This window comes from Schistocerca serialis, chromosome 4 (genome assembly GCF_023864345.2).
Source record: "Schistocerca serialis cubense isolate TAMUIC-IGC-003099 chromosome 4, iqSchSeri2.2, whole genome shotgun sequence".
NCBI classification, from domain to species: Eukaryota; Metazoa; Arthropoda; class Insecta; order Orthoptera; family Acrididae; genus Schistocerca; species Schistocerca serialis.
Genome location: NC_064641.1, coordinates 259,164,647 through 259,177,947, shown reverse-complemented (window position 1 = coordinate 259,177,947; position 13,301 = coordinate 259,164,647). Strand labels below are relative to the sequence as shown.

At 47.5% G+C, this 13,301-nt stretch overlaps 1 non-coding gene across 1 annotated transcript; it reads left to right on the top strand.

Moving 5' to 3' along the window:
* The first annotated feature begins 8,033 nt into the window (after positions 1 to 8,033).
* Trnat-ggu (transfer RNA threonine (anticodon GGU)) lies at positions 8,034 to 8,105 on the top strand. The gene has a single exon. It is a non-coding gene; the product is annotated as a tRNA-Thr (tRNA).
* Positions 8,106 to 13,301: the final 5,196 nt, after the last annotated feature.

The window sequence follows — 13,301 nt, the reverse complement described above, 5'->3', positions numbered from 1 at the left end:
ACACCGGAAAATCAAACTAGGAAAGAAATATTAATTTCGTAAGGTATGGTTAAAGTTTTCGGATTTTCTCCTTTACTTGTACTGCGAAACCTTGCTTCTTTCCGAATTTCATGATTCTAGGCCAATAGTAAGTACTCTATTGGTTTTGATGAGTGAGATTGCGAGTATCAAAATTTGGGCCATATCTTTTGATTACATTGACCTGCGAGCTTGAATGTATTGCACCACCAAGGGACGATAGACCTCAGTACGTTAAATTTCAACTTGATACGTCTACGGATTACTGAGAAATAGGGTTCTTAACAGTCAGGAAGACAGACGAACAGAAAAGTGTTCCTATAAGGGTTCCGTTTTTACGGACTGACGCACATAACCTTAACAATAGGGTTTTGTGGCAAGAATAGTGGAGAATAATATGGTGTACTGGGAACCCCAATTAAGCCAAAGTGTTTTCGGAAAAAAGAAGTGTTGAATTACGTATTGAACGCCCCTCGTACTTGCTAGTGGACGTACGCTTTTAAAGGTCACAGCACCGGGTCCGTGTCAGCCAGGGCCGCACCTTTACACAGCGGCAGCCGCGCCGTGTGAAGCGGGCAGTGCCGGTACGGCGCCACACCTGCCCAGCCAAACAGGTTCGGCCTGGGCCAGTGGAGTGTTGGCGCCGCCAGCATCTCGATACGGGGCGGCTACCGGCGGCGATACGTCACACCGCCGTAATGAGCGCCGCGAGCCAACACCTGCCCACCGCAACGCATTCTGACGCCTCCCAGCTATCCCCCCCCCCTCCCCCCCTTTCATCAGATCGAACTGCCTACCCTATCTGTTCTTCGCGGCGGCTGCTGGGTGCGCGCGCAAGAGACTGTACATCACTAACTCTCTTACACAGCCATAACTCCCACCGACTTGACCACTCTGGTCATTACAGTGACTCTGTCCACTCCCTTCCATCAGTCTCTGCTCACGAGCTCTCCAATTTCCTGAAGTTTCACCTTGCCACGCCGCAACTTCGAGTGTCATCCCGAAACGAGAACCGCCTATTTCGTGTGTTGGCTTTGAGTGTCCGAGCCAGATTGTGTTGTTGTGGTATTAACTTTTTATTTTCCTATTCGTTACCCTGCTACAGATTGCAGCAGAAGGAGGACGTTACAAATTGAGGACGGTTTTAACAAAACTCAATAAGCACTTTTTTTTCGAAATGCTTTTTTTAACAGATTCTGGTTCTTCAGTACGAGTCTCACACAGTGGCTACAAGAAAATAAACAAAAGTGCATATTTGCCGTTGTAAAATGCTCCTGAATATAGCAAATTTTCGCAAAACTCGACATCTCCATTTTTCAAGGTTCCACAAAACTGAACTATTCCTTCTTTTATACTGCTCGGTTGAAACAAAGAACATCAAATTTAAAAGTTAATTTTAGCAGCGTTTACACTCGCATGTGTTTACCGTCAGGCATTCGCACAACATCTTACTAGATAAACCAACTGTTTGCTAAGCGTTTGTTGGACAAGATTGCATATTGTTCCACTGCATTCTCTGCCACGTTTAGCCCCTGTTTTACTACAAGATTAGTAAGTGTTGTAGTGCGCTCTTGTTGGAACATCGTTATTAAGATGTCAGAAAATTTAGAATATTCTGAAATAGTTTAGGGGGTGAAAAGTGCAAGATAAAGGAGGAGTCGTCAACGTCACAAGAATGAGAAGTGCAAGATTGCATCTCCAGATGATGATCTGAATGTAGACTGTAACCATATTGCAACAACATGCAAAACAGGATGTTTATGTTTCAATGATCTTATTTGTTTAAGTGATAGCCTGTATATTAATAAAACTAAAGTTGAACAGGATGATTTCTTGCCGGACGGAGTGGCCGAGCGGTTCTAGGCGCTTCAGTTTGGAACCGCGCCACCGCTACGATCGCAGGTTCGAATCCTGCCTCGGGCATGGGTGTGTGTGATGTCCTTAGGTTAGTTAGGTTTAACTAGTTCTAAGTTCTAGGGGACTGATGACCTCAGAAGTTAAGTCTCATAGTGCTCAGAGCCATTTGAACCATTTGATGATTTCTTACTGTGATTAGTGTACACACATTAGACTTGTGCTGGCAAATAAATATACACAAGCGTCAAACAATTTCAATAAACATAAGCATCCCAAATAGGAGTTATATGAGTTTACGTCGTTTCTAACTCGAAAATGAAACATCCTACAAAAAATTTCCAAAACAAAAGAAAGAAGAGTTTAAAATTTGGCATAGAATGACATACGTAACAGTTGAAGTCGGTTCAGCAGTTATGCGATGATCTATCGTTAAAGATCGGTAATTCAACTACTTGATAGCTGTAGGCTGTTGCTTTAGGAAATTATTTTACCCATTTGGCGGAAAAGTGAGTTATACTCATGTTCCAACGCCTGTAACTCAATAACGTCTACTCTAAATATTTAGTGTCGTGCATCAAAGTTGTAGAGTATCACTTTCTGTGCAAAAAAGAGTTCCTGAATTAAATTTTTGGAAGTGTTTATAACGCTAAAGAACAAACACAATTGAAATCATGGATATGTTGAGTTTTGTAAAAATTTGTAATTTCTCTTTTTTTTCTCAATATATGAGATTAGTGATGAACTACAATTATTCCTTCATCAGTCCTTATAGACATACATGAACAGTACTATGTGTTTGAAATTTTTTGACTCAACGATATTGAGTACAACAAAAATTACTTCTCTTCTAAAATTTTGTAAGTGACGTTTGTTGAGTTTTGTTAAAACGGTCCTCAAGTGGCGTCTGACATCGTGGTGTATATAAGAGAGATATGCGTCATTCAGATCCTCACTGCTGAACAAATTGCCTCAATGAAATCCATCGACGCCAACGGCCTTGCCACAATGGTAACACCGGTTTCCGTCAGATCATCGAAGTTCACCGTTGTCAGGCTGGCCTAGCACTTAAGGGTGACAATCCGTTCTGCCGAACTGTGTTGCAAGCGGGGTGCACTAAGCCGTTGTGAGGCAAACTGAGGATCTACTTGACTGAGAAATAGCGGCTCCGATCTCTTAAACTGACATACGGCCGTGAGGGCGGTATGCCGATCACATGCCACTCTATATCCGCATCCAATGACGCCTGTGGCCTGAGGATGACACGGTGGCCGGTCGGTACCGTTGGGCCTTCATGGCCAATTCGGGCGGAGTTTAGTTTTAGAAATACACTCCTGGAAATGGAAAAAAGAACACATTGACACCGGTGTGTCAGACCCACCATACTTGCTCCGGACACTGCGAGAGGGCTGTACAAGCAATGATCACACGCACGGCACAGCGGACACACCAGGAACTGCGGTGTTGGCCGTCGAATGGCGCTAGCTGCGCAGCATTTGTGCACCGCCGCCGTCAGTGTCAGCCAGTCTGCCGTGGCATACGGAGCTCCATCGCAGTCTTTAACACTGGTAGCATGCCGCGACAGCGTGGACGTGAACCGTATGTGCAGTTGACGGACTTTGAGCGAGGGCGTATAATGGGCATGCGGGAGGCCGGGTGGACGTACCGCCGAATTGCTCAACACGTGGGGCGTGAGGTCTCCACAGTACATCGATGTTGTCGCCAGTGGTCGGCGGAAGGTGCACGTGCCCGTCGACCTGGGACCGGACCGCAGCGACGCACGGATGCACGCCAAGACCGTAGGATCCTACGCAGTGCCGTAGGGGACCGCACCGCCACTTCCCAGCAAATTAGGGACACTGTTGCTCCTGGGGTATCGGCGAGGACCATTCGCAACCGTCTCCATGAAGCTGGGCTACGGTCCCGCACACCGTTAGGCCGTCTTCCGCTCACGCCCCAACATCGTGCAGCCCGCCTCCAGTGGTGTCGCGACAGGCGTGAATGGAGGGACGAATGGAGACGTGTCGTCTTCAGCGATGAGAGTCGCTTCTGCCTTGGTGCCAATGATGGTCGTATGCGTGTTTGGCGCCGTGCAGGTGAGCGCCACAATCAGGACTGCATACGACCGAGGCACACAGGGCCAACACCCGGCATCATGGTGTGGGGAGCGATCTCCTACACTGGCCGTACACCACTGGTGATCGTCGAGGGGACACTGAATAGTGCACGGTACATCCAAACCGTCATCGAACCCATCGTTCTACCATTCCTAGACCGGCAAGGGAACGTGCTGTTCCAACAGGACAATGCACGTCCGCATGTATCCCGTGCCACCCAACGTACTCTAGAAGGTGTAAGTCAACTACCCTGGCCAGCAAGATCTCCGGATCTGTCCCCCATTGAGCATGTTTGGGACTGGATGAAGCGTCGTCTCACGCGGTCTGCACGTCCAGCACGAACGCTGGTCCAACTGAGGCGCCAGGTGGAAATGGCATGGCAAGCCGTTCCACAGGACTACATCCAGCATCTCTACGATCGTCTCCATGGGAGAATAGCAGCCTGCATTGCTGCAAAAGGTGGATATACACTGTACTAGTGCCGACATTGTGCATGCTCTGTTGCCTGTGTGTATGTGCCTGTGGTTCTGTCAGTGTGATCATGTGATGTATCTGACCCCAGGAATGTGTCTATAAAGTTTCCCCTTCCTGGGACAATGAATTCACGGTGTTCTTATTTCAATTTCCAGGAGTGTATATCGTCTCTCGCTACAGGCCTATGGAGACGGTACAGTAAGAGGCGAATAATGTGAGGCGGTGGGTACTGTGTTCCGGTTGTAATGAAGAAGATGTGCGCAACTCGTCATATGGTGTCACACGTTATCGATACCACACCGGGCATTCCACGTCGAGAAATTGGCAGTACCTCATGTGACTGGCCAACCAATCCACGGCTGGCCCCGCGGCACGCCTTCTGCAGCAGGGGCAGCCAGCACCACCACGGAGCCGACGTAAAAACTCGCCGCACTAACGCCAACCCTGTATGTTCGTGGAGTTCTCTCGGTGCATTTGAAGCCTTACTAGTTAGCCTCCGTAGTTACTGTATATGACGAATTTACCTGACTCAAGGAATTGTTTGGCCTGTATTTGGACTTGCTGAGCCCAAATAAACCAGAGATACGTATATATTATGCGTACTTCTAATTACGTGTGCTCTATGTCTCAGCTCCCACTTGTTCTATGGCACCCACTCCTGGGCCCATCCAACGCATCACACCCCTGTCGACTCAGATCAACTGCCATCGCCCGTAATGTACAGCGTGTCGATCAAAATATTCGTGATTATCCGCAGATGACGACCAAAGAATTGCGTGCTCAGCGGAATGTCGGATGAAACGTCTTACATAAGATGTTACGCAACCTTGTTTATCGTAAATTATATGCGAGATGCGTCCGCCGGATGCTTGCACAAGACCAAAAAAGTCATGAAATGGAAATGTACCAGCAATTACCAGTCTAGTGAAATATCCACACCTGTCACTCCTGTGTTAACTCTCGTGCCCTACGAGCCGACGCGTGCTATCCACCTAGCAGAAAAAGCAGTTTATTCAGGAAAAGGACTTCTGGCCGACAAGATTTCCGGCGCGGCGTCTGACCAACCAATGGAATGTGTGGAAATAAAATCATGTGCGGGCCGCAGGGATGCGACCAGAGTGTGGTTCCATATGGGGTCGCTCTCTCTGATCTCGGCATTCGAGGCAGCAAGACTTCTGCTTCCCTCCTCTATCATGATAATTTTTCAAACTCTGTAGCGTCACCGATTGGCCGTTGTAGCCGCACTGTTTGACTTGTGGTTTGCTCAAATACACTATGCCGCTCCCATTGTATTCCGTATTTAAGAATACAAAACGTTTGTACCTCTGGAACCCCTTGTTTTTCTTATTGACATCCCTGGACGTCCGCACCCTAATTCCCCACCTGACATTGGTTACAAAAGTTTTTGGAAAGCTGCTGGAGAATATGATACCGAAAGTGGCAATTTTCTTAACAGTATCATCACGAGGTGTCACTACTACAAGCCGGAATCCAAAAGACAGTTCTTGGACGGGCGACATGCGTGTTGGCGTCTGCTACGGGAGAGCACACCGCAACAGTAAAACAGCCACTCACTGCACAACGGCGAGGCGTGGAGGGGCGTGGTGTCAAACCAAATCCGGTGTACGAGGCTGAACTAGCTACATGAACCTGGCGCCAGCGCCAGGGGTGGTGGACAGCGACGGGATGAATCTTCGTGGTCAGCGCTTGACCATGCACGGCGTGCTGGTCGAGCTTTTTTATGTCCCGAGGTGGCTGAACCAGTGAGTTGTCTGTGATAGCGATCCCGTGTATGCAGGATGGGGTCTCCACAGTCGTCATGAGAAGCGAGCCTCTGAGAGTATCGAGATGGCCAGCTAGAAAGCGATAGAGCTGGCATCTTCCTGAGAGAGCAGCTAGATGGATCTGGTGAAGCAGGAAGTCGTGAAGCAAAGCAGCAGTGCAGCCTGGTGGACTCGCAGTGGGGACTGGCGTTGGTTTACTGTAAACACAGAACATCGTTCTGTTCTCGAGCAAGGGACAATGCTAGGCTTAGAGGATCCAGGGAACGCAGCGCCGCCAGTAATGGAATGTTGTTAACTGTGGTGTGTTTCAGTTACAACAGTTACAGAAAAACTGTTTCGGTTATGATCAGAGCAGCTGGTAGTGCAAAGGAGAGTGTCTGGGATGGCCAACTTGAATTACCAAGAGATTACAATTTTGAACTACAGCGAAGCCGCCGTAGCCCTCGTGTATTAAAGTTCGAAATTTGTATTTTCCTGTTATTGTTGTAATTGTCTTCAGCAAAATTTTAATCTGTTCTTATTGCTGGTATTCACTGTTTTGTTGTTCTCATTTCCTGTGCTCAGCAGCGGATGACTTAGGGTACTGTATTCTACTGCTGATATTTGCTACTTTGCCAATTGCTCTCTTAGTGTTATGGTGTCCGCATTTGGTTCGGTATATTTCAGACTGTTCTGGGTTAAGAATGTGTGTATTCTTTTCTTTCCTTTTACTGCTGTGTTATTATTTTTAGTATGATATTTCTTGCTCTGCGTATTGTAAAGTTTGTGAAACTCAAAGGGGCATTTTATTTTATCGTCTGTCCAATCGTGTTAGATATTAATTTTGTATTTTGGCAACTTGAGTGCTGAAAACTTTACTTGTGTCATCTTGTGTATGGGCTAGGACTTGTTGAAATTTATTAGTGAACATATTTAAACATCATTACAGATTTACGTCCACATAACCTCCTGCCACTTTCTAACTTCACAGTTACCTGCGCCACAGATCTTGGGGCAGTAGCCATTAATTAACGAAGTTGTACAGTGCCAGCGTGACATGTTGTCTATTTAACACAACTGTAAGAACTATATTCACTCACAAACATCTTACTTTGTTACTCGAAACATCACTTCGGTATCTGCATCCCGCTGTTTTGTTGTTCTCATTTCCTGTGCTCAGCAGCGGGTGACTCGGGGTACTGTATTCTATTGATGATGTTTGCTATCTTGCCCTCCAGTGCAACATCTTTCCATCGCCATCTTGCTCCTCCGCCTCATCATTATCCTTTTGAAATCCACTGTTGTTGCTGATGGGTAAAGGACTCTTCCAGGTGATTATTTCTTTATTTTAGATGCGGAGTCATACAGAATTGGTTAAATAACAACACAATCGCAAAAAGGACTGAATTATTTATTGTTCCACTAAGGGCAATTTCAGCTCTATGATATATGACGTCAATACACGAAAACCTTAAGAGTTCAAAAAATTCATAAAAACTTTAGTATATGTTAGCAAATTTCTTGGTAGTAGCTATCCCTGTCTTTCAACAAATTAGCGACAGTTGGCAATATTTAGTTGTTCATAATTTCAGAGACTTTACTGGTCTCATACAGTTATGATTTTCTATATACAATCTGAAGCGACGAGTCAAGGGGGAATTTAAAGTTGACTGGGGCGGCAGCGGGAATTTGGAACGAGGAGGGAGGCATCTGAAGGTAATTCATGCTACATCTACATCTACATCTACATCCATACTCCGCAAGCCACCTGACGGTGTGTGGCGGAGGCTGTTGTGCGAACTGCTATGCCAAGGTGGCTTAGTGGCTAAAGCACCTGCCTGGTTAGCTGGAGACCTGGGTTCGATTCCCGGCCTTGGTACAAATTTTCACTCGCCATGTCAGTCTATATGCATGAAAAGTATTTAGTTGAACTCACAGCCTTTATATTTGCGTGATTTTAGCCGAAATTTAGAGGATTCGTTTTATTACTCATGTGCATGACTTTACACTTTTCATTATTTGGAGCCATTGCCACTTATCGCACTGCGCTCATAAAATGTCCACACACCATCTGGAAACTAGGGGCCATGGTGACCATTAAGGGAAGAATGTGTGAAAAATAATTAAGTTTGGAAGCTAGGTAAGTGCCGACGTAACGCGTCCGGAGAATCATAGCCATGCGGTGGAATTTGCTGTCACAGAGCAATGCAAGGATCCATTGTAGCAGCCGTCGCATTTCGGCGAACTGTACTAGAGAACTGCAATGCAAATGTGTTCAGTGTGGGAACCTTCTGAAAGGGGATCGCCTCTTTCGACAGTCATGTAAGTCGTCTTGCGCATGTTGATGACGCTGCCTGATACCGCGTCGTTGTGGCAAAATCACTGAAGCGTCGGTTGGGTTTCGTCGCCCGACGGCGCCAAGAGCACCACGTCGGTAGCAAAGATACTATATCGGAAGGTCACGTCTCGATGCAGATGTCTTCAGTCACTGGCGAAGGCAGTGTAGCACGGCTTCGAGGGCCACCGCGACCAAGTCTCCTGACGAAGGACATACGTGTCGCCCCGGCCGTTCACGAGTGATGTATTCGGGCTGGTGGCCGTTGACCATAACCCAGGAAAGTGCCCCGTGGACTAAACGTGGGATCACCCATGATGACCCCTGCGAGAGGCCTATGCAATGAAGCACGGCGCAAAGAAAACCGTAGTCGATACGATTAAAGGCGTGATCAAGGTCGACGACAGAAAGGGCGTCTCGGAAGCGGCAGGTCGCCGACAGCGCTGTGACAACATGTTTGGCCAGGATGGATCGTGTGTCTGACTGTGGCCTAGAGATGTGTGTGAACGATATGGGCGAAAAGTTTGTAATCCACTTTTAGGAGCGTACGAGAACGCTAGTTGTGACGACGGTGTGAAATGCTTGGTTTTGTAACCAGTGCATGATGTCTTCGAGGAAATCCGTGGGGACGGTAAAATCGTCGCGGAGGAGGTCTTGAAACATCTGAATCCACTGAGCGCCCATCAGGAATTCGTTCGGTAAGCCGTCCAGTCCCAGGAGATTTATTCGGGGCGCTATGTGCCAAGGCCGCTGTTAAGGCTTCAGCAGTTATGGGAGCCATCAGGGCGTCGTCCTGGGTCGCTACTCTGAGGACGGGCGTATCACACAGGACGCCTTCTTAGTCGCGGACAGTCCGCGGGTGCTCGGCGTAAAACGTCCTCTAATGCTGAACAAACACTGGGGCGATGGCAAACTGCGCGTCGACGTGTCCACTCGCTGCTGTGTCTACTGATATTATAAGGTGGCGCTTACGGCTGCATCTCTCTCGGAAGACTTGATATATGGAAGCCAGTTCGTTGGGGCATTCTATCCTGCACTCTCGCCCGGACTCGGGCTCCATGAAGCTATTATGCAGTGAGACGAAATATTTTTTCATTGATGGCGACAGGAATTTGTAGAAGGAGAATTAAGAAGATACCAGGGACAGAGCATTGCAATATGCACAAGAAGTGAACTTAAGTGTGCCGGCCGGAGTGGGCGCTACAGTCTGGAACCGCACGACTGCTACGGTCGCAGGATCGAATCCTTCCTCGGGCATGGATGTGTGTGATGTCCTTAGGTTAGTTAGGTTTAAGTAGTTCTAAGGAGGGGACTGATGATCTCAGCAGTTAAGTTCCATAGTGCTCAGAGCCATTTTGAACTTAAGTGACCGACGACCTGCAACCGCAACTCAGCAGAGAATAGTGGTCACTATGAGGTCCTAGTGGCGGCCTCTGCCCAGAACCGCGCCCGCTTGCTCTCCCGTCGTCATTTCGACGGGCTGCTGAGGCACGCCGGAACAATTTGTCGGCCAGTCGGACAACCATGAGCTGGGTCAGTGTACAATATGGCTAACTAGCCCAGCCTGAACGAGGTAAAACACAAGAATAATTCACCACTTGAGCCTTCTGCAAATTTGTTGCCTTTCTTTTTTTAAAAAAATGACATAGATTTAAATAAGATTATAACACCAAGCCCACAAAATAATCAAAGATAACTGCAATAAACTATTTTGTGACCCCACACAATATTAATACAAGGTAACTACAACAAGTTGCCTCCACACTTCTCACGCTGTATTAAGATTGACTGCCCATTAAAAAAATTCACTAGACACCAATACTACACCTTACCAATATAGGCGATTCATCAACAGTCCACGGCGCCTGCTACATGACAGCTATCCCCCTTGTCAGCCAGGGCTTACAAATACCCTGTTGAAGGCCAATGTAATTCTAAAACACAGTTTAAAAAAGAAATTTAATTATTCGGCGCAGTAAATGGCCTATTTATCCCAGTAGGACTCCTATTATATTGGATCCCTTCACAGATCTAACTAAAAACAATATCACAAGCAACTCAAACAATACTAGAAGCAGTCGGTCTGCATTAACAGGGTCGAAATGCAAGTAATCAGGGGCACACAAATCCAGAAGTGGCCAAATCAGCCAATAAATTTCACCCACTGAGATGACCAACAGACGAATCAACAGTCCTTCCTGATGAAATCACAGGTAAGGGCAAAGGTTGCAAGTGAATCGCCAGCTGACAGTTTGTTTCGAAGAAGACACTTCAATGGGTGGCAACACAATGGGCGGTGGCCGCAACACACTTTTGGTGGAAAATCTGTAGCCATCAGCTTCTCGCAGAATGGAGTCTTTGGTCACTTCCCGCACAATTGGCCAACCGTTGTCCCGAGTGCTTGAGCTCGGAGCCCCAACTTCTTCCAGCGTTGTCCAAATGAGAACTGCCCTCTCCAGAAATTCAGCCTACCAGCTGCACCGTGGCGGCAGCACCACTGGATGACCAGAGAAGAAACCATGCAGAGGAAGTCGCACAGAAAAGAGATTTGAGCTGAAATGGCTCAATGAACTAGGTCAGCTTTCAGATGGCTAACCGCTGTCTGACTGTCTTGTGAATGGTGGCTGTGTCATTAGTTCCTTCAGCTTTGTATAGTAAAATTCCGACGGCACCCGACGCCAGCACGCCCTATCACAGGCACATTCCATGAACGTCCACCTGAGGACTGGCTTGATGTGGTAAAGTCAAGGTTGTTCATGGAGACTCCACAGGCAGGGGTCCCACATAGCGCTGATCTCCCAACGACATGCAGCCTTGTACAGATAGGAAATATTCAGCATCCATGGACTGCAGCTTTGGGGTGTGAGGTGTTGGGGAATGTGACCGAACAGATGTATGCCAAATGGTGAAGGCTGTTGGCCACAGTTCCACAACCCTTTTTGTGACTTGGAGTCCACAGGAGACGTATATCCAGTCAACGCAGCTGGCAGAGTAGTCAGTGAAATATTTATAGTCATGGCAGTCCCTGTAAAGGAAAAGCCTCGTGTCTTGGAGTGCCAGATCCTGCATAACTGTTTGTAGTGCTGGGCAGGTAGAGTAGCACCGTGTTTGGTCCATGGGACTCAGGACACTATTAAAATCGCCACCTATGACATAGTGGTCTGTATTTCCATGCAGGAGCAGAGCAATTTCGTTGAAATAAAAGGTGATCTGTTCACCATGGCGAGATATCCCAGATGGTGCATATACATAGACAGTACGGGCTGTCCCCACTGTAATAGCCAGGCCTCATGCAGGTGGCAGATACGAGACATCCAATATATTGATGTGGTCACATAAGAGTATGGCAGCTTCACTAGCGCCATGACTAAATCGAATGCTGTAGGCTGTGTACCTGTAAATGTCCAATTGTAGCTCTGGGCGGACTTCTTGAATGAGGGTGATATTCAGGTCCACCACCCAGAACGTGACATGGAACATGCACATTTTGATTACAGAGTGTATACCATTGATGTTCACCACACCCACAAGGTAGGATTGGGACATATAAAGGCAGAATGTATAGGAGCAAGTGCCAGCCCCTCACTGGTAATGGGGCCATTTGGCTACCCAGCCTTGTGGCAGGTGTGTTTAACCCAGCCCTTCTGTGGGTGTCAGACTCCCCACAAGTGGAGTGCCAGCCCCCCACCTGGTGTTCATTCTGAGGAGTATTTGATGGGCAGTGCCAAGAGGCAGAATTTGTTAAGGAGCTTCAGCGACCATTGTTTTCAGCATCATGTGACCACCCCTGTTGAAAGGCTGGAGTCAGTATCTTTGGCTATGAGACTGACATCTGGAACCAATATCCCTGGTACAATGACATTGTGGTGGTAGCAGGTGATGTGCCCTTCAGGGCTGTCTCTTTATGTTGTGTCATCATCATGGTGACATTGGTGGCTGAGCACATGCTTGCATGAGGCTGCAAAATGGAGTGGCATTTATGCACACCAGCAACACTGCTTTCGCGTATGTAAGTGGTAACATGGTCAGCACCACTGTCTGTACTGGTTCTGCATTTGGCTCCTGGACAACACAGTTCCATAGGCAGTCTGATCAGATGTGGCTTTCCTGGTCATAGCCAGAATATGTCTCTGGTTGTCTGTCATAAAAAATGGAGGCCTGGCAAACAATGATGAACACATATGATGGCATATGCTTGTGGAGTTCGATGTGTACTTGTCGGATGACGATGAGAACGTGATGCATTTCAAAGGTGTTCCACTTCTCTTCCACATAGCTTAAGACCATGTCATATGGTCGTAACACATCAGTGGAAAGTGTGGCTGGGTCTTCGACTGGCAGTTAGAAGATGTGCAGCATACCCATCCCAAAACTGTGTGGTTCACAGTTACCATGCTGATGCTACTGTCACCACAGTGAAAAAGGTGGCCGTTGGTGGAACATTGGACTAGGCTGACACACACATCGTCATTCTTCATGTTGAGGTGTACTGTACTGGAAATGATGTACAGACAGATGCCTGTCAGCTCGTGGATGTCATCTCTGCCGGCCGGAGTGGCCGTGCGGTTCTAGGCGCTGCAGTCTGGAGCCGAGCGACCGCTATGGTCGCGGGTTCGAATCCTGCCTCGGGCATGGATGTGTGTGATGTCCTTAGGTTAGTTAGGTTTAATTAGTCCTAACTTCTAGGCGACTGAGACCTCAGAAGTTAAGTCGCATAGTGCTCAGAGCTATTTGAACCAT